This window comes from Thermobia domestica, chromosome 8 (genome assembly GCF_964235325.1).
Source record: "Thermobia domestica chromosome 8, izTheDome1.hap1.1, whole genome shotgun sequence".
Classification (NCBI taxonomy): Eukaryota; Metazoa; Arthropoda; class Insecta; order Zygentoma; family Lepismatidae; genus Thermobia; species Thermobia domestica.
The window spans coordinates 231,577,510-231,598,574 of record NC_137461.1 but is presented as its reverse complement, the minus strand read 5'-3'; the positions used below and the strand labels follow the sequence as shown (position 1 = coordinate 231,598,574).

The window sequence follows — 21,065 nt, the reverse complement described above, 5'->3', positions numbered from 1 at the left end:
GAGGAAGGTTCTCGAGTTCTGTTTCCTCTCACTTCCTTAATTCCACCGCTTCATTCATTCTCATCTTCACTGTCTTATCAATCCTGCACGGCATACGCATAGGACGTAGCTGAAAAATTTCATTTCATTTTTTACAGCTTCTACGCTTTCTACATTGAAACTGGAAATGATACGTCTATATCCGTTACTTTCGGATTGCATACAGGATCCGGTTTGGGTACAAAACCTCGCGGCCAGAACCTCGCGGCGACAACCTCGCGGACCAAAACCTCGCCTGGCCAAAACCTCGCCTCCCAAAACCTCGCGGCCCAAAATCTCGCCAGGCCGAAACCTCGCCTGGCCAAAACCTCGCCGCCCAAAACCTCGCGGGACAAAATCTCGCCGGGCCAAAACCCCGCCTGGCCAAAACCTCGCCTCCCAAAACGTCGCGGGCCAAAATCTCGCGGGGCCAAAACCTCGCCTGGCCAAAACCTCGCCACCCAAAACCTCGCGGGCCAAAATCTCGCCGGGCCAAAACCTCGCGCCCCAAAATATCGCCATACCCAAAATCTCGCCTGACCAAAATGTAAATGTTCCAACAGATGATAAGGATGACGGTATAAAAGACGCTGTTTCAGAAGAAGTATCACGGGTATTTGACCAAGTCCCGCGATACCATATGAAAATTCTATTTCTGTATTAGAGGATTTCAATGTGAAGGTAGGGCGACAGGATGTTTTTAAACTGGTTATAGGGAAAGAAAGTCTGCATAAGGAAAGTAATGACAACTAACGAGGTTAGTTTCGTGAACTTTGGAACATCCAAAAACTTAAAATTTTAACAAAAATCTAATAATATTTATGAAAATATGAAACAATATATGAGTTTTTACGACGTCCCTTGATTATATCCTATAGGTTAAAGGAGACGTAGATGACCAGGATGAAGGAAATGATCGAATAAAGAAAGTGGGAGGAAACGGGAATAACCCGAGAAAGCCCACACACACGATGTTTTGTATATTATTTTTATTATTATTATTATTATTATTATTATTATTATTATTATTATTATTATTATTATTATTATTATTATTATTATTATTATTATTTGTAATGTGGAATTGCATATTAGGAAACACATTGGGTAAATTTTAAAGAAAAGTTTCATTCGCGGCGAGGTTTTGGCACGGCAAGATTTTGGGCGGCGAGGTTTTGGCCCGGCGAGATTTTGTCCCGCGAGGTTTTGGGCGGCGAGGTTTTGGCCACGCGAGGTTTTGGGCGGCGAGGTTTTGGCCACGCGAGGTTTTGGCCCGGCGAGATTTTGTCCCGCGAGGTTTTGGGCGGCGAGGTTTTGGCCACGCGAGGTTTTGACCCGGCGAGATTTTGTCCCGCGAGGTTTTGGGCGGCGAGGTTTTGGCCACGCGAGGTTTTGGCCCGGCGAGATTTTGTCCCGCGAGGTTTTGGCCGGCGAGATTTTGGGCGGCGATGTTTCGGCCGCGAGATTTTGTCCGTATACCACAGGATCCCTATATTTTTTCAAATGATATGAAACTCATTTTTTTTTATTATTCCGTCTGGTAACTTTGCTGTAGGGCGTTTCTTATTAAAAGGTTGTAAATCAAAATAACTGTTATTGGTAGGCACATACGCAACACTAACATTAGACTACTTAACAACACAAGAATATAATTTTAGAAATGTTACGATAAATCTCTATTCAAATCTAATACATTTCTTCTCATATGTTTGACTACCCTAATAATATTCGGTATATTGTATTTTAAATGTCGTGAATACCCTGTCCTAAAAGTCATCGACCTCTCTTAATATCCAAAATATTTTCAATTTGTATCTTGTCTATCTTGTATCTAATCTTTCCCGCATTGTTAAACAAAACGACTCTAACTTCTATAGTATAGGTCGTTTCTTACCATTTCCTGCCGTGTTGTAGTAACTATCTAATATTGTCAATCTTTCCATCATTAGTAAATAGCATTTATAATTTCTTCCCCTTTAGTATAAGTTGTGTTCTGCTTCCTTCTCTGTGCTTTCCTTCCACGTTGCTGAAGGAGACGGAAGATATGTGAAAATGGGTGATTTTAAAACAATTATTGGAAGGCAAAGAGTGAGATGAAATGGGAAACTCCAATAACAGCCCGAACTCAAAACTCCGGTGACCAGGAACACAAATAGCCTGCGGTGACTCTTTGTGGTTAAGTAGCTAACCGATTCCAGATGGAAGATTAGAACCTCCGTACTGGGAAAATGGAAGGTTTACCTAAAACCTCTATTACTAATTGTAAACTTACAGAATGGTTTTGACCTTTAATAACCCTCTAAATCCTGGTGCATCCTTTATTCAAGCTTGATGTTATTAAAGAAATTACATATTTTTATAATTCTTCAAAGAAGAACAGTTTTTCATTTGTTCTAACAATTTTTGAGGACTTCCTAAAATTTCAAAGACGCAGTTATTACCAGGTATGAAATATATGATAATTTCGTAAACACGTAACAAATTGTAACTCTAACCAAACATTCTAACAGTTTTAAAATCTGAAAGAAAGTCTGCATATGTTGTACTGTCGTGACACGTCATTACATATTTTACTAACATAATGTCTATCCCACTTAACACGTTGACTGCCATATGTATGGAATTTCATACATACAGCTCTCCCGTGCAGCGTCGCGTGTATGATTTTCCATATATAAACAATATATTGCACATTTGTTTCATAGTTGTGTATGCAATTACAAACATATGGCTTAAAAGTTAAAATTCAATGCCCAGGCCGCCTAACCATACACAAAGAAAATCATACATTTATACGCCTAAAACAAAGGCGAAAAGAAAATATTATTGCCGAACTGTTTTCAGTGGTGCACAGGTAATAATGGTCAACACTAGGGATGTCAAAACTTTTCCGGAATCCGGATTCCGGAAAATCTGGAATCGGAAATTTCACTTTCCGAATTTTGGAAAAATCCGGAATTCGGAAAACTCCGGAATTTAGAAACTTCCGATTTTTTTCGAAATCGGAACTTTCTAAATTTCGGATTTTTCCGAAATCCGAATTTTTCTGAATTCCGGAATTTTTCCGAAATTGGATTTTTTCGAAATTCAAAATTTTTCTGACTTTACTTTCCGGATTCCGGAAAGTATGAATTCAGGAATTAACCATCCCTAGTCAATACATATGGTTGCAGACAAGGTAGCACCAATTTACAGCCATTCGCAGGATTTTTTTCCAAGGAGGGAAGAAGATTTTACACACATGTAGTCGCGAACACATACACACCTGCTTCATGTTAAACACTAACTATTTATATACATTGCATAACTCGTGTCAGTATAAATGAACGAATCATGAGATTAGATATCTGGGTAGCATTGACACGAAATAACTTACAAGCGTATACAGGGTGTTTCAAAACAACACCAACGAGGTTTGGGAGGTGACTCCTGACACCAAGATAAGACAAACAGTGTAGAACAGCCTGGGTGCACAAATGATTCCTTTCGGAGTTATAGGCTGCAGAAAACATGAAAAAATGAACTCTAAAGGTCCATAGCTTCAACGCTGTTGGAACTATCGTAATCAGGTCAGGACTTCACTTAGGAACTAGTATGTGCCCTATCCAAGTATCCAAGTTTCAGAATCCTGTGGTATTTCCGCAACATTTTTTATAGAGGTAGTTCAAATTATATGAGAATACTTCAAATTATATGCCCGTAGCCGAACTCCCTCTATAAAAATTGTTGCGTGAGTACCGGAGGATTCTCAAACATGTATTATTGAATAGCGTACATATTAGTTCCTAAGTGAAGTCTTGACCCGACTACGATAGATCCCATAGTTTTGGAGCTATGGACCTCTAAAGTTCACTTTTTCACATTTTCGGCAACCTATAACTCCGAAATGAAGCATTTGTGCACCCAGGTTGGTATATACTTTTTGTCTTATCCAAGTGTCAGGAATCACATCCCAAACGTTTGTTTTGAAACACCCTGCATATGATACAAGGCTAGCTGAAATACTATTTCTTCGCACGTGAAAAATAACTTTATAACAAGTATTTGAATTGATTCCTTCGTTCAGTTACGAATGGGAAATTAATTTGAACTTAAAGGGATTGGGAATGTCAATGTTCATTTCAGCGACTGCGAAAATTGTGGCTTAAACACGAGTATTGATCATTGTTGATTATTTTCAATGTGGCCATCCTCTTCCCTTCTTGCCCCCTTGCCGTAATTATGCTAAAATTCTAAGTTAGGCAAGGGTCCACTCATGTATCAAAAATCGTCAAAACTGGTGCAAAATCTACGAGAAGTTCAATGTCAAACAATGTTGCATTCATTGTTTTTATTTATATACGAGGTCAATTCGAAAACAAAATCCGCCGTTTGGTTATCAATGACATACACTCTCAGTTGCAGAACTCTTATTGTACACATTAGAAAAGTACAACATGTTTTACAAGGTTTGAAATTCCTTCTGCAAAAAAATCTCCCACACAGAAATGAAGCCACCCGCTTACGGCATTGTGAAGCTCATTGTCATTGTCGAAGCGGTGCGACGCAAGCCACTGTTTCATGTGCCTGAAGACGTGCAGCCAAGTCCATTGTCTGCACGAGTTAGTTGCTGACTACAGATGGGCGTCCGTTTCTTGCCGCATTGTGCACATTTGTTCGTCTATCTTCAAACGTGCAACACCATTCACTTACAAAACTTCACTCACCACGTTTGGTTCGTAAATATCACAGAGTTCGCGATGAATGGCAGCTGCCGAAAGTTTTTTCACGCCCAGAAATCGTATTACCGGACGAACTTCACATTTGGCGGATTTTTCTATTGGAACGTTCATTTTCAATTGTTATAGCGGAGGAGTGAACTGCTACACAACCACATTCTTCCACTGCTCACTGCCTACTGAGCTACTACGCATCGCGCCACAGGAGTGACGTCGCCTTTCCTGGTCATTTCTCGTAACGGAGGTTCTTTTACGAATTGCCCTCGTACGTTAAAACTGTGCACTTCTGTGAAATGATAAAACACCCCGAATAGCGTATAAAACGTTTTGTGTTATTTTATGCACAAAAACTACGAATTATATATCACTTACGAATTTATATATTGGTATCTGTCAAACAAAATTGCAATCAGCGAGGTCTCTCGTTTACAAATCTTGTCATCACTTGCTCTATAATTACAATCCTGCTCCACACAAGTGCTTTTATTTCAAAAATCCAGACACAAACAATCCTTCTTGCACCACTCTGCGTGGGTGATTTTCTTAAACATTTTAGAACCAATATCATTAACAAATACATTAATATATAAACTGTTTAAATTTGTTTTCAAAGCTCTTCAAATAATTATTTTCAATAAATACCTTCTGTTCCACCGAAACATTTCTAATAAATGTAACATCTCAAGTGTAAACAAATTAATTACAAGTCTCTGACTAGCTGAACTATATACATCAGTCAAAACTGATCACAAAAATAAACTTCATTGATATCAAAAACATAACAAACAACTATTGCCTAAAATGTGCTCTCAACGTAAGAAACATTTCCGTCCAATTATGGCATATACATAGTTTAACTTCCTAACAGTTTCTAATTTTAGTGTATTTGTCACGCAAAATTTTAAATGCTATGCAGAGAGAACATTTAAGAGGACTTCAAAGAACAAAGCAATATAGTGTGGTCAAGCCATTATTAATATTAATTACATTTTCACAAGAATTACGTAAAAGAGAGCGAGGACACAAAGAATAATAGAATAGTATAACAACAACAATAGCCTGAAATATAAGAATGTTTTAGAAGAGAATTTTAGCCTGTTTCAGATCACGGAAACCGCAGGGCAAGGGGAGGAACAAATAAGGGTGGAGAGGGGGGCTTGAAATCCTGCGATTATTCTCCTGAGAGATCTGCCGTAGAGGAAAGAGAAAGAGAGATCACAGAGATCAAACTTTTCCCCTCAGTTCCAAAAGGGAAAAAAATGTTCAGGGCGAAAGAGAAAGAAAGAAAGAAAGAAAGAAAGCAAAAATCACAAAGGAGCGACGTATGAAGGAGGAAGGTATCCATGGAGAAATCAAAAGTAAACGAGCCGGGAACAATGGAAGCCAGGAGGAAAAGCTCAATCAACACCTTAAAAGCTTTGAGTAACCCGAAGGACTCTCTTTCTACTCTTTTATACTTTTTTTCTTTTTATTTTACTTATTTTTTTAAAAAAACGACCATCCTCAAAGCAAAGCCCCCCCACTGTGCAGTTTCTCAGAAACTCTATTGTGGTCCATACCTTATATAATAGGTAAACGTACCGCCATATGCAATAACAGAATAATATACGTCTTGAAAAGGAACAGATTTCCTTCTCAGAAGAAAATCGAATAATCAAACAGAGAAAGCGTCAGGAATTTGGCTTTGATTAAAAATCTTTGTCTTGTACATGTCTTTAGGCTGTTGTGTCATAACTCTAGTTGCATAATCTGGCACGAAATCTTAAGTTGTATGTTGGCAAAAGTAATATTAAACAGAGTTTGAGAAGTGGTTGAATGTAAGCTAACTTCATCACCTACTGACGTTACACAACTGTCCATCATCAAATACGTACAGTCATGTCCAAAATGATTGTCACATATCTATAACTGTCTTGTTGTGGGAATATAATTTAATTATGATTTTGCAGGGTATTTTAATATTGTTACTATGTGTATAATCAGGAAATGTATAAAAATTTGTAGTAAATTTCATAGGAAAAGAATTATAAACACGAAAATTAGAATGAGTAAAACAAAATATTGCTAAATGATAAAGAAGAAAGTTTTTTAGTTTATATTATTCTTTTTCACTGCTCTTTCGGCATGAAATTTACCACATTCATGTCTTTGCCGATTATACATGTACTAACATTATAAAAAATACCGGACAAAATCGTTATCAAATTATATTCCTACAACAACATATCTATAGACATGAATGTACATTGTACCCCTTGACAATCTCCCTTTTCTACAATATTAGCGTATATTGCATGAACATATGTAGTACTTGTCTTATCGTGGTTGGATGACTGTTTATGCAGATTACACTTTAATTATAGATGTCATTTTTCCACAACACACCAGAATTCTAAAGCTTGACAATATAAAGTATTGCAAGATATATAATCCTTTATTGAAATATGCAACAACAGTAAAATTGTGGAGTCTAATGAACACTTTTCTGTTATTTTTCAGACTCCGTAGACAGACCGTAATATGGAGGTACTGTCGACCGCCGAATGTCATTGAGAAGACGATTTGCGACAGCAAGGTAGCATGCTAGCGTCCACACAGTGTTGACCCGAAGTAAGTATTTTCTCTTATTTTCAATGATAATAATATTTTCTTTCTTGTCTTATTACAAACAAAAGCTCAAAGCTCAGTTGTCTTATTTCCAGTTACTGTTCACACTGCCATCATAAAATGTACTATCATTTCGAGAAGTTACTTATTATAATATTTTTTCTTGCATCTGCAAATATATGAATACATTTATACAGGGAATATGTGAAGAAGTAGCGATGGATTTCTCTATTTCTCATATAATACTTAACACAAATTTGAAACTTTGCACACTGTTTGTTCCTTGATAGATCTTTTATCTTAATATCATAACAATTATCCTACCTTTTTTCGTTTTTGCGTTTTTCTTTGCACCAACTACATTTATCAAACTTAAAAATACAACATATTTTCAAAATTTATATATATATATATATATATATATATATATATATATATATATATATATATATATATATATATATCCTTTTTATTGCTTACTGTTTTAATTATTGTTATAAGTATTACTAAATTCGTACTTTATCCTTTTCTTTATGGTTTGTTTTACTTTCTTCTTCCTCTTGTTCCTTTTCTTTTCGTCTCCGGCTGTAGAGCTCTCTCGTAGCTAACCTGTTGGCGTACGCGCCTTTGGCGTGCGAGACCTGGGTTCGATTCCCGGTGGAGGCTCGTGCGGTTCGGATGCAATGTTAAGCTGTAAACCCACTTCTCGTATAGCTTCGCTGCTGAAAGAGACACTAAACTCAAAATCAAATTCTTTCCAGCTGCCGTCCACGTTTGGCGTTGGGCCAAACCCTCCCATCTCGTTCTTCCTATCCACGTTTCTTCCCTAAATACCTTTTTCACAGTTCTGGTCCTCTTAGATTGTCTAATAAAATGATTAGACTGATACCCAACAACTCTTGGATTGATTAATTATTTTATTCGTAATGAGGATACATTTTATACAATGAAAATTACAATTAAAGAATTTGATATGCATATATACAAGGAAGTACATTAAGTTTATAATTATATTTATTACTTTATTTTGATTATAACATTTCTATTACATATTGAGAAAACACGTAACACTGTCAAGGAAACGTAACTGAACAAACTGACATACAAATATAAATAAAGTAAGTCTTGCCCAGGGGGCTATGGAAGCGCTGCTTTCCAGTACATTTGAAATTTCAAGATAGTCTACATGGAAAAGCCTCCGAATATAAACATCAAACATGTTGTTCATTCTACAAAGCAACTGCTCCCAATTCAGTGTCCACGAAAATTATTTTCCAATTATAGCATACCGAGCAAGGATGTTATAAAATAGAGGATCTGCCCATACGTATCTTCATCATATGAACTCAATGAAGCCAAAAAAACAACTGAGCATCATCTGAGCCGGCACGTCTGATTGGTTACTCTCGTTTCCGCCATGATTGTTGGCTCGAAACATTGCGATATTAGTGGTGCGGAGTGGGCAGAATAGGAGTGGCGAAGCTGCGACGTATGGCTTCAAGATTTTCTTGTATGGGCAGATCCTCTATTTTATAATATCCTTGATACCGAGATTGATTTCAGAACTTGTACAGTCAGCGACAAAAGTTGTTTCCATTTGATGAAATTAGTTTCATAAATGACTTCGTAATTAAAGGACAATTTGAGTAAACTTTTTAGTAAATTTTAAAAGAATGTACTTTTCTGTACGTTCCAGCCATACCACCATTTCCCCAAAATAAAGTTTATCAAACAGAAAAAAACTTTTGTCGCTGATTGTACCTAAACTGATACAGTAATATTTGTTTAAAGTTTCATTAGTGCATTAGTATAAACGAGTTTAATTCACAACATCGGATTTAGTTTTTGAATAAGCATACATTTAGTAGAAGTGCCTTATTTCTTATAAAATTACGAGTAATATCCTAAAAATTTATGTCCACTTCGCATAACGTATCTGCAATTAGAGAAATTCTTCTCATTTTGTTTGGAACATTAATACGAATTTGTCGCGTAGATAAGCCAACAATATTGTAGAACTAGTCTTCTCCTACTGTGTCCTCTTGGAAACAAAATAAACATAAGGTAGGTTAATGCTGCACAATATAAGTAACAAAAATTTAAAACAGAAAGTGCAAATAAAAAAAATGGACAAACGAGTGTAATTCCGTCGCGCTTTCATTGTATTATTGGGTCTGATGAAGTGGCACACAACACACCCGTTGGAATCTCTTGTAAAACGTAGCCTCTGCATCTGACCCTGTCGTGGGTTATGGTCTCTGTGGGAGTCATTTTTTTGTTTTCGTTGCTCTCGTGTTTCCTATTCCAGTGCCTCCTAGCGGTGTAATTTATACTACTCAGCAATATGGTGCGCGTTTCCGCCACTTCCAGAGACTAGACTGCGGAAAGGACTACCAGTGCTCTATCTTCCATTTCCTTTTGCTCATGCAAAATTTTCTACTACGTCAATTTATTTTGCAATTTTAAAAGTTCTTTACATATATATTTAGTTTTCTTTTATACATTACTAATGAAAACAAGGATAAGAAGTCTTAACCTGATATTTGGGCGTTTGAACACAAATAAAATTCATACTAAAATAGGAAAAACGTGTGCACTATCTTATATGCAAATTATAAAACTAAGGCTAATAAGACAGATTTGTAAAACTAAGGCTAATAAGACGGATTTGTAAAACTAAGGCTAATAAGAGGGATTTATAAAACTGAGGTTAATAAGACGGATTTATAAAACTAAGGCTAATAAGACGGATTCATAAAACTAAGAATAATAGGATAAATTTATAAAACTAAAGCTAATAAGACGGATTTATAAAAGTAAGAATAATAGGGGGATTTATAAAACTAACACTAATAAGACGGACTTATAAAACTAAGGCTAATCATACGCAATTATAAAACTAAGGCTAATAAGACGGATTTGTAAAACTAAGGCTAATAAGACGGATTTATAAAACTGAGGTTAATAAGACGGATTTATAAATTTAAGGCTAATAAGAAGGATTCATAAAACTAAGAATAATAGGACAAATTTATAAAACTAAAGCTAATAAGACGGATTTATAAATGTAAGAATAATAGAGGGGATTTATAAAACTAAAACTAATAAGACGGACTTGTAAAACTAAGGCTAATCATACGCAATTATGAAACTAAGGCTAATAAGACGATAGCACTTTGGTCACAGGCTGGCTCAAGGCACAGGCGGGAGATTTTTATGCTGATGGATCTTCTGAGTTAGTACAGAGATAGGATAAATGTTTGAATGTTTATGGAAACCATGTTGAAAAATAGAGCAAAGAAGTAGTTTTTAGATGTATATAATAAATTCTTCTTATTTACTTTGGTGTTTGCTTTTTTAACCGATCAGAGATTATTCTCTGAAAAACCCTCGTATATATGTACATACATGGGAAGTTTTAAATTCATTTTTTCTGTCAAACCAATGACGGTAGAGTTGCATAAATTTGCGAGAGCACTTAGTTTGACAAACTAAATACAATCAAAGTAGAAAAATGCCCCATTCCAAACGTTTGCTTGTCGGATATGACAATACAATACAATAAACTTTGCTAAAAAAAAAAAAAAAAAAAAAAAAAAAAAGGTAAAGAAAGTCATGAGAAACTAACATCCGGGAAACAAGTTAAGGAATTGAACGAACTCACCCGAGATAATTATTCCAGCTATCTGTTGCCAGCTTTCGTCCAAGGTTTATGTAATAATGTGACGGATGGTGTTACCCGTTATCGTATTAACTGATTGCCTCTAGTAACGAACTGAGTTAATCGCTTTAGCTATCTATTTTAATAAAAAAAAATTTAAAGAATCACTTTCGTTCAAGAGTTATAGAGTTTAGTAACAGACACCGTTGTATGTTAAAATATTAACGGATTTGACTATATTAACAAACTTGACAGAGATAATCGCTCTACATATCTATGGAAAATATAATTTTAAAAATCGCTTTCTTTCGTGTGGGTTTGTACATATAGAATATGGATTGCCTCCGTTAAAGTCACTGTTACTCATTAAGATCTTAAAAGATTTATTGCATTAACGAAATAATAGCTCTATCGCTCTATTGCAAAAACATAATTCAAAAATTCGCTTTCCTTCTAGAGTTATTGTGCGGAGTGGCTGAAGCATTATTAACATTACATTAATTTGATTTGTTTCTAATAACAGTATAAGGTATAATGACTTATCTTTTATGTATATCTTCTTATATATATATATATATATATATATATATATATATATATATATATATATATCTTCTATTATATTTTATGCTCTCTCTCTCTATATATATATAAGGAACTCTGAAACGCCTCGAGCAATTTCAACCAAACTTGATAAAAATATGAATTACGTTGCGAAGAAAATATTGTGAGGATAAGACTTCCCTAAAACTCTTAGAGGTGAGGCTGGGAAGAGAGTGACTTGTATAAATAATCGAAAACGACCTATATTAATGTTGAATTCATAGTATTTCGTAGTTGCTGAAATGAATAGTGATACACCCGATGTTGCTCAAGCTCAAGTTTATCCCCATCGGCATTGGGGGTAAGAAAGCTGAAAAATAAAATGTCCCAAAAGGATTGAAATAAGAGTCAAATCCATAATTTTCGGGGTCGCTAAGCTAATTGTAACATTCTCCATGACATTTAAGTCCAAGGTTGGTCGAATTGAATTCTGTAGAACATTTTGGATTTTTTAAAGAAACGATTAGAACTCCGTAGAATCTTCTATAGAATGAGGAGGTAATTTCTAAAATATCTCAATTTCCAATTTTGTATTTATCAAATGGCTAAAAACGAGCAACCGCTTCAAGTTTGAAATGAACATTTGAACAGGTCAACCTGGGGTTTTATCATTTCAATTTGACTGCAATGTATATTATAAGAGAAGGGAAAAGTGGATCATTTTTAAAGGAAATAATAATACCATATACTTGTACTTCCCGTACAAAAAAGGGGCATTTGAGATAGTCATTTATATAATTAATGATTCCGCAATATTAACTCATTTGTTGCATTAACTAAATTGCAAATGATTCTATATCGATTTTTGTGAAACACATATTATTATAAACAGCAGACAAAGCTTATTAATAGTATTTTTCTCGCTTCATGAGACGTGAAGCTTAATTAACATATACATGATTGTAACCGTTCCGCTATTTCCCCAAAGACCTTCATTTATAGTCATATATACATGTGTATGTATGTGTGTGTAGTTGCGATACAATTTCGAACCATGCGGGGTTCATTAGATGACTGACTGTCACATCAATCCTGAGCACATCACAAACCAAAATGATTGATTGTGCTGCGGTTTGGTCGCAGGGAAATTGGAGTAACTCTTGCACATATGTTCGTGCAACCAAACATTATGTCGGTGTGAGACATATGGCTCTCAATTATTCAACTAGCTACACCGAATGTTACACCAATATTTTTTAACTTCCCTCTCTCTCTCTCTCTCTCTCTCTCTCTATATATATATATATATATATATATATATATATATATATATATATATATATATGTATATATCCATTTCGTATTCCTATAACCAATAAATACAGTTTAGCCAACAGTCCTTTGTAGTGCAGAATGAAACAATAGTACATGAGATAGTACAGTAAAATACAAGTATAGCGACATTTTGGAGATCTCCGAAATTAATTTGTTCTAGTGAAATGTTGTTATACTAACATAAATGAATTCTCAAGATCTCACTTGTTGGTATATCCACTGCATGATCTAGACTGCTTCAACATGAATTTATAGATGAAAGATGTGAAATTTATAATTAAACATTCAAAGCGTGTTTTTTTTTTACTTTAACGTCCCACGATTATGCACCGAAAATAATAGAGACACTAAATGATAATAATGGAATGAAGAAAGTAACAGGAAACAGAAGAAGAAAAAAACACATACACGGTGTAAAGCGTGTAAGTGCAACAGCATGAAAGGCAGTCATTGGGCATTTACTCATCCATTTATTGCGCAACTATTGGGTTAAACAGTTTTTAAGGGAAAATATTGCGTTAAAATCGACACATACACAATTAGAACAAATCCTTAACAAGTGAAATATATGCCTATATATGCCGTAATCGACCGTAAATACAAGGTCAAATTGACACTAGTAGCGTGAAAAGCGACCACCCGAGGATAACAGATTCTAAGGTTGTATCACGCCACTGAGAAAAATCCATCCACTAGCACAAGACGATTGTCAAACCAACGCGGTATGTCCTAGTTTACTGTAGTGTGTCATCTTCACGAACTGAAGCAAACCATCAGGAGCTGGCACACTGTACCACATGAGTTAACCCCAGCTCAGGCCCTGAGTAAAATGGACGTGTGCCGACAACTGTTGTAAAATCCGCGTGAAGTACGTGTTCGGGACAAATAGTGGGTGCTTTTCCGAAATCCGAATGTGCAAAAACAGTGGTTAATCAAAGGTAATTTCCAGAACCAGTCGTCAAACAGGGCTGTTTCAAGCATAAGATCCTCTTCTGTGCTGTGAAGCTACGAAGAGCTAATTCACTTCAAGTTCATTCATAATGGTCATACTATCAATCATACCATCATACCATCTTTATTATGAACAGTTGGGGCAGATGTATGCTGTACTACGTAAAAGACATCCTGCATTGGTTAACCGAAAGCGTACCCAGCCACAACAGGATAACGCAAAATCACCCTCGGCTCGGTAAAACACAACAGAAAATTGAGGAACTTGTATCATCAAACTGATGCCACATCCGGCATATAGTGCTGATTTCGCCCCACCAGAATATGGTAATACTCATCCTTGTGTGTGTAGGAAAAATGTATCTTACCTAGGACTGTTCCTTTTCTCTCGTATTGGTACATCTGTAAAGCTTATTTAATAGTTCAAATCTCATTACTTATTACCAAATCGCTATCCTGCTCGAGCGATCGCGTACATGTATGAAAATATCATCTAAATAATAAAATAACGTAATAAGAAAATATCTTAACTATATATAAAACTACATGAGCTGACAAATTATTGAGCACTTCCTGTAGGGCTACAATGATTAAATTTGGCATGATTGTAGCTTCCCGGAACTAACCCACAGGAAAATTGCCAACAGTGAATATTTTTAATTTTAGGGAGTCTAAAGAGGAGATGAAGAATTTCCCTATGTTATTTAAATGGGTCTTTTTTTGGATTATAATCCCATGTTTTAGATACTTAGAATTGGAATTAAAACTTGAAATTCTGTATGCTTGTACGTTTTCGTTACGACTACACTAGTTAACAAAGGTTTTGTTACATAAAAGAAAATACCTGTTCTTAAAGGAACTTTTTGCGCTGAATTCGAATATGCACTCGGTTTTTCTCCATCACGTACGATTTTCCCGTAACAGGGGGATTTTCGGGAAAATCCCTCAAAAATTTCCCTTTTCGTTTATTTTACACCCCAAGATCTTGCTATATGTAAGGGGACAGGAGCTAGGGGAATAAAATATCTGAAAAAGGGAAATTTTTGAGGGAATTTCCCGAAAATCCCTCTGTTACGGGAAAACTGTACGTGATGGAGAGAAACCGAGTGCATATTCGAATTCAGCGCAAAAAGTTCCTTTAAGATCAGGTGATTTTTCTCATGTAACAAACAAAAAGTTTAAATTTGTTAATTAGTGCTATCTAAGTAAATCAGTAAAAATTAAAAAAAACTCCAAATTTAGAGTGGTTTCATAGGGAACTGAAAAATCTTCCCCATGTTACTTATGTGGAACATCTTTTACACCCCCAAATTATTGAGCACTTCCTGTAGGGCTACAATGATTAAATTTCTCATGATTGTAGCTTTTTGGGACAAACCTACAGAGAAATTGGCAAAGGTGAATATTTTTAATTTTTAGGGGGTCTAAAGAGCAGATGAAGAATTTCCCCATGTTATTTAAATGGGCCTTTTTTGAATTATAATCTCATGTTTTAGGTACTTAGAATTGGAATAAAAACTTGAAATTTGGTATGGCTATACGTTTTCGTTAGTGTTACCTAAGTAAATCATCAGAAATAAACATTTCCAACCGTAGGGTGGTTTTATGGGGAACTGAAAAATCTTTCCCATGTTATTTATATGGGACGTCTCAAAATGTTTAGGCACTTTTGGCAATATTAGAATGATGAAATTTAGCATGGTTGGAGCCTTCCAGGACTAACCGACAGGAAGATTGCCAAAATTGATTATTTTTAATTTTTAGGGGTCTAAAGGAGGGTGAAGAAATTCCTATGCTATTTAAATGGGCGTTTTCTTGGGATACAAAATCTTATCTTTTAGATAGTTGAAATAGGAAAAGAAACGATATAATTGTTGGTTGAAGAGGTACGAGGCCCTAGGCCGAGAAAACAGTGTGTTTGGGCGAAGCCCCCGGGTGGGCAGATTCAAGAAATATGAAGAGCAAGTTCACAAAATTCACTGTTGATGCAAAGGCCGATAGATAAGAAATGCGAGGCCGTAGGCAGAGCAGACTTGGGGGTCTGGGAGTGGAGCCTCAGCTAGCCCAAGGCTAGTTTATATTATAAAATTGGATGAATTTTCTTATAACTTTCTTCTTAATTAGTGTAAGACGTACAGAATAAACGTTACACTATAAATGCAACAGGAATGCTTGTTCACGGTCGGGAGAAGCACTACTTTTGTTAATTCCTGGAACATTTTGAGCTACAACCTTAAATGACTAACTCATAATTCATACATTTTCGTAACAAATTAGGCATGTTCCAAAACTGTCAAATTTTATGTTCCTAAAAGTTTGGAAAGGAATAACAAAGGTATATGCATCAAGAACCATTATCAGACGTTACCTAAGTTTGTTAAGGGTACAATGATCAAACAGCTAAGAAATAATGTGCATGAAATTTTGTTAAATCATGTAGTGGGAAAGTACTTCGTGTCCTTGTAGTGTTACATTAAAAGAGATTGCTTTGTTTCGATTAGTGCTGTTGTAATTAAGTCATCGATCGAATTCGAATCATTTTTTGGCTGGTAATCGAATAGTCTAATAATCGAATGTTCGTTTCTAAGATTCAAATAAACTCCTTCGTAGCAAAGCGGTTAGCATACGAGACTTTGGCGTGAGAGGCCCGGGTTCGATACCCAGCGGGAACTCATGTCGTTCGGATTCCATGTTAATCAGTAGGTCCCATCTCATATAGAGACGGTGCTGATAGGGACGTTAAACTCAACCCAACTCGAGTAATTATTCGAGTGAATTGTATTCAACTATTCGAAGAATCTACTATTCAAATTTCCGAGTAATTAGTTATTCGAGTTTTAACAGTATTAGTTTCATTGTCCTTTTAGCGTTAACTTTTCGTCCCCTCGCAGCTTTTCCTCAAGTTTTTCAATACTCTGGTAGTTTTCTATTCAGTTTCCATAAGAAAATCTATAATTCATGTAGTAGCGTTTAAAGAGGAAATATGTCTAAAGATGAGACATATATTAAACGTTACATTACTAATCGTTATACCAATCGATAGATGTTGTTAATCGATTAGTACTGTATATGTCTGAAGCTCAACGCATATCGATTAGTAATGTTGTCAAGCTTAATACTAATCGATAGATAATGATGAGACATATACTAATCGATACATGTTGTTGAGCTTATCAAAATGACATGCGTGTGTATATAAAATCCAATGTGTAATTCTAGAGAAATTCGAGAAACCAATCCCTTTGTAAACTTAAAATGGATGCAATACGATAACCATGCCACGCATTAAGATAAAACTGGTACTGAAATTTGCATTAATCAACCTTTTTGATTAACGCACTTGCAAAATGACAGTATATAGTAGTGGCTCAGTGGTAGAGCGCTAAACTGTAGTGTGTTAGGCCCCTGGTTCAATCCCCGGCCAAGTAAGTTTGTGGTGGACAACATCGTGTCGGAAGGTTTTCTCGGGGTACTTCCGTTGTCTCTCAGAGTTTCATTCCACCATCATCATTGACTTGTCTTAATCATTCGTCTCCCTTAGCCTAAGGGGTATAACCGCGGGACGTTAAACACTGAAATATTTCATTTACAGTATGCTGAATGAGATATGGTCGAAAAACATGATTAACCTTCAAACTTCACTTTTTCTTTAAGTGCAATGTTATCCAAAGATGACACTAATCCCAATCAAGAAATCACATGGAGCTGATCAAAATAATAATAATACGTATGGATAAATTCTGATGCGTATTTTTTGAGAAAATTAAAAAAAAACTAATTTTTGTTGTGTTGAAACGTATGTTACTCATTCTTATTTTGGTCCATTTATGCATTATATGTGAAAAATATTACTGTTGCCTAATTTCCCCTAACAATAAGACACGTGTTCCTTAGAGTGACACATATTCCTAATAATTAGGCACACACTGCTAACTGTGACACACATATTCCTAGCAGGCACACAGTTCGTGCAAACAGAGACGCAACTAACATCTTTGCAATATCATTTCTTGCAACCCACACAGATATAATTCTTCTATTTGGTGACTGAAATACCGTCTTTCATATGTGAGCCTCACTTCAATGAAAGTTCGTGAGAGACAGGATATGTGTAAGGAACCTTAATTTATCTTCCTCTGTCTATATCTATTCTACTTATAAATTGAAATGAAACCGTCCAGTATAAGGTCCCACGCGTATGCGTTTTAGGCTAAGAAAGACGATGATTAAAGCAAGTGAATAATGATAGAAGAATTGGTGGAATGAGAAAATGGGAGGAAAGGGGAGTGCTCCGAGAAACCCCACGGGTATGATGTTGTCACTACAAAGTTATATGGCTGAGAAACGAACGAGGCATCGCAGATGTAAGTTCCCTATCAGTCAGCCAAAGTGCCTCCCTTTCCCCATTATAATTTCTACTTGTTGATTTATGTATCAATTTCTGATAAGCCTTCAACATTTCTTTCAAACATGCTAACGGTGTCGAGTATTTGAGCATCCATGCTTATAGTTCAGAATTTATGTGAAAGAGTATTTTTATGTTTTCTTTGAAATTTTTACGTTTTTACTTTACTGATTTCTCCTCAGAAATAATTGTAAATGCTACTTTCTTCATGAAAATTGAAATGTAATGAAATGAAATCTTTAAGTTTTACGTCCCACGGTTATGCCGGTTAAGCTAAAGGAGACGGTGATGATGAGAGATGAGTGAAATGGTGGAATGAAGAAAGTGGGAGGAAACGGGAGAACCCCGAGAAAACCCACGAGCACGGTGTTTGTCCACCACAAGGTCCACACAGCGCGAGCTGGGATCGAACCAGGGACCCCAAGCACCGGAAGTGAACGCTCTACCACTGAGCCACCGCGCCCCCGTACATGAAAATTGAATACTCCGATGTATAATATTAATATTTATAATTCAAATTCAATTTGAATAATGATAAGTTAGCTAGAAACAAATGTATTTTGACCAGGGCCGGATCGTCCATATATAGGTAAAATAGGCAGCCGCATAAGGAGGCAAATTTTAGGTTCGTCACGGCGCGGCGCGGCGTATGCTTTTTCCTTCTATTTTTTAAAATTTTTATTTATTTATTTATTTATTCATTTGCGGAATTTGGAACATTAATAAAGCGAACGATAATTACAAGCTATGTAACGTAAAAGCCACCTGTCACAGAATGAAGCAAGTTTCAACGCGTAAATGATCGAAATCAAAATGCCATTAATTTATGTTTAGGTCACGAGGATATTTTTTGTTTATGTAAAGGCCATTTAGCTAAATAAAAAGGGTAATATCACTAAATCAGGCCCGAAATATCGCAGAAACGCCGAATTATAACAAGGGCGCCAAAACATTTCTCGCCTAAGGCTGCCAAAATCTTTGAGCCGACCGTAATTTTGACAAAGAAATAAATATTTAACTACATTTGAAGAACAAATCAGTGAACTTGAAACATTAAAATTCCTATGTATTTTAAATAAACAAAAAGGAAAAATACTTTCCCATATAAACCAATGAACTAAAATACAAAAATAGCTCAGGTATTCAGTGCCATTAAGGGGGCAGACTACTAAATATTTTTGAAAAGCTAACAATTTTCTTTTGCCCGATTTTCGTAAGTGAAAAGAGATAATGAAATGCAACTTACCACAATAATAGATAATGTTATTCTACATCCGAAAATAGGAATCGGAAGGATGATCAGTGTTGCCATCCATAGAAATTACAGTGTGTTCAAAATTTGAATTACCCAAAAATCTAGGTTAAGGCAGTGACTAGAAAAATGAACTCAACGGTAGTTGATTACTTATCATATTGTCTTGGTTCCTTGTTTACTACTTTGTAAATAATGTTTGTATTTATTTTGTAATAACTTACAGAAGTTATTACAAAAAAATAAGTTATTACAAAATAAATACAAACATTATTTAAAAAGTAGTAAACAAGGAGCCAAGACAATATGATAAGTAATCAACTACCGTTGAGTTCATTTTTCTAGTCGCTGCCTTAACCTAGATTTTTGGGTAATTCAAATTTTGGACACACTGTAATTTCTATGGATGGCAACACTGATCATCCTTCCGATTCCTATTTTCGGATGTAGAATAACATTATCTATTATTGTGGTAAGTTACATTTCATTATTTATTTATTTATTTATTTATTTACCTTCAACAGAGAAAAAATCTCCATTTACAGAAGGCTCTTACAATCTATTACATACATTAAAGGAACAATTACTAGATTAGTAAGTGATAAAAATTAAAAAAGAAAAAAGATAGCATTAAAAAGAAAAATGAAAATAAAAATACCAAAAAAAATACACACACAAAAACTCAAAAATGGCAAGAAACATTTTTCTCAGATACACAAAATTAGATAATAGATATCGCTATAAACAACAGTTATGGTTTATGCTTCTGAATATTTCCAGGTACACATATTGAAGTACATACCCTACAAGTATATAGGTTTTATATGAATACATACACATATAAGTACACGCACATATACTTGAAAGCAAGAAGACATCAATACATATATAAAGTACATAATTACACCTATATTATTTTATCCTGAACTATTATTCAGTAAAAATTTATTTTTGATTAATTTTATAAACACTTGCTGGTTAAGATTAAGGTCAAATTCTTCTACACTTTGTGCTATATTATTATACAGCTTACACATTCTGACCAATGGTGAATTTTTGTATGTATTTGTTTTGGATGTTTTATACCACAACAGATTTCTTGTTCTTAACGTTCTGTCACTGATATTAAATTTAATGTATTGTAAAAATTCACTATTATCAAATATGCCATTTACTATTTTGTGTAGACATATTTCTTGTGCAATGATACATCTAGCAGAAAGTTTAATATAATTAAATTCACTTAACAAATTAGAGTAAGATATTTTATTTACCAGAGCAGACTGTCCTGTTTTCTTATAATATAAGTACCTTAGGAATCTTTTTTGTATTGCTTCTATCTGATTTTCTTGAGTCTTACATTTAGCTTCCCAGATCACTGACGCATATTCCAATTTTGGCAGTACTAGAATTTTAAAAAGAGTTCCAATGACATTTACGTTTGTAAACAGTTTAGTGCTTCTGATTACAAACCCCAATTGCTTGAAGGCATCTTGTGTAATCAATGAAATGTGTTTATTAAATGACATTTCGCTGCTAAATGTAACTCCCAAGTCCCTATACGTAAATATACGC

General features: G+C 35.2%; 1 long non-coding RNA gene across 1 annotated transcript in view; it reads left to right on the top strand.

The window, feature by feature from the left end:
* The window catches only part of LOC145693487 (uncharacterized), a 467,427-nt gene that overhangs the window by 384,691 nt on the left and 61,671 nt on the right, over positions 1 to 21,065 (top strand). Inside the window, exon 2 of the long non-coding RNA XR_014132795.1 lies at positions 7,236 to 7,346. This is a non-coding gene — a long non-coding RNA (uncharacterized LOC145693487). The remainder of the gene's footprint in view (positions 1 to 7,235; positions 7,347 to 21,065) is intronic.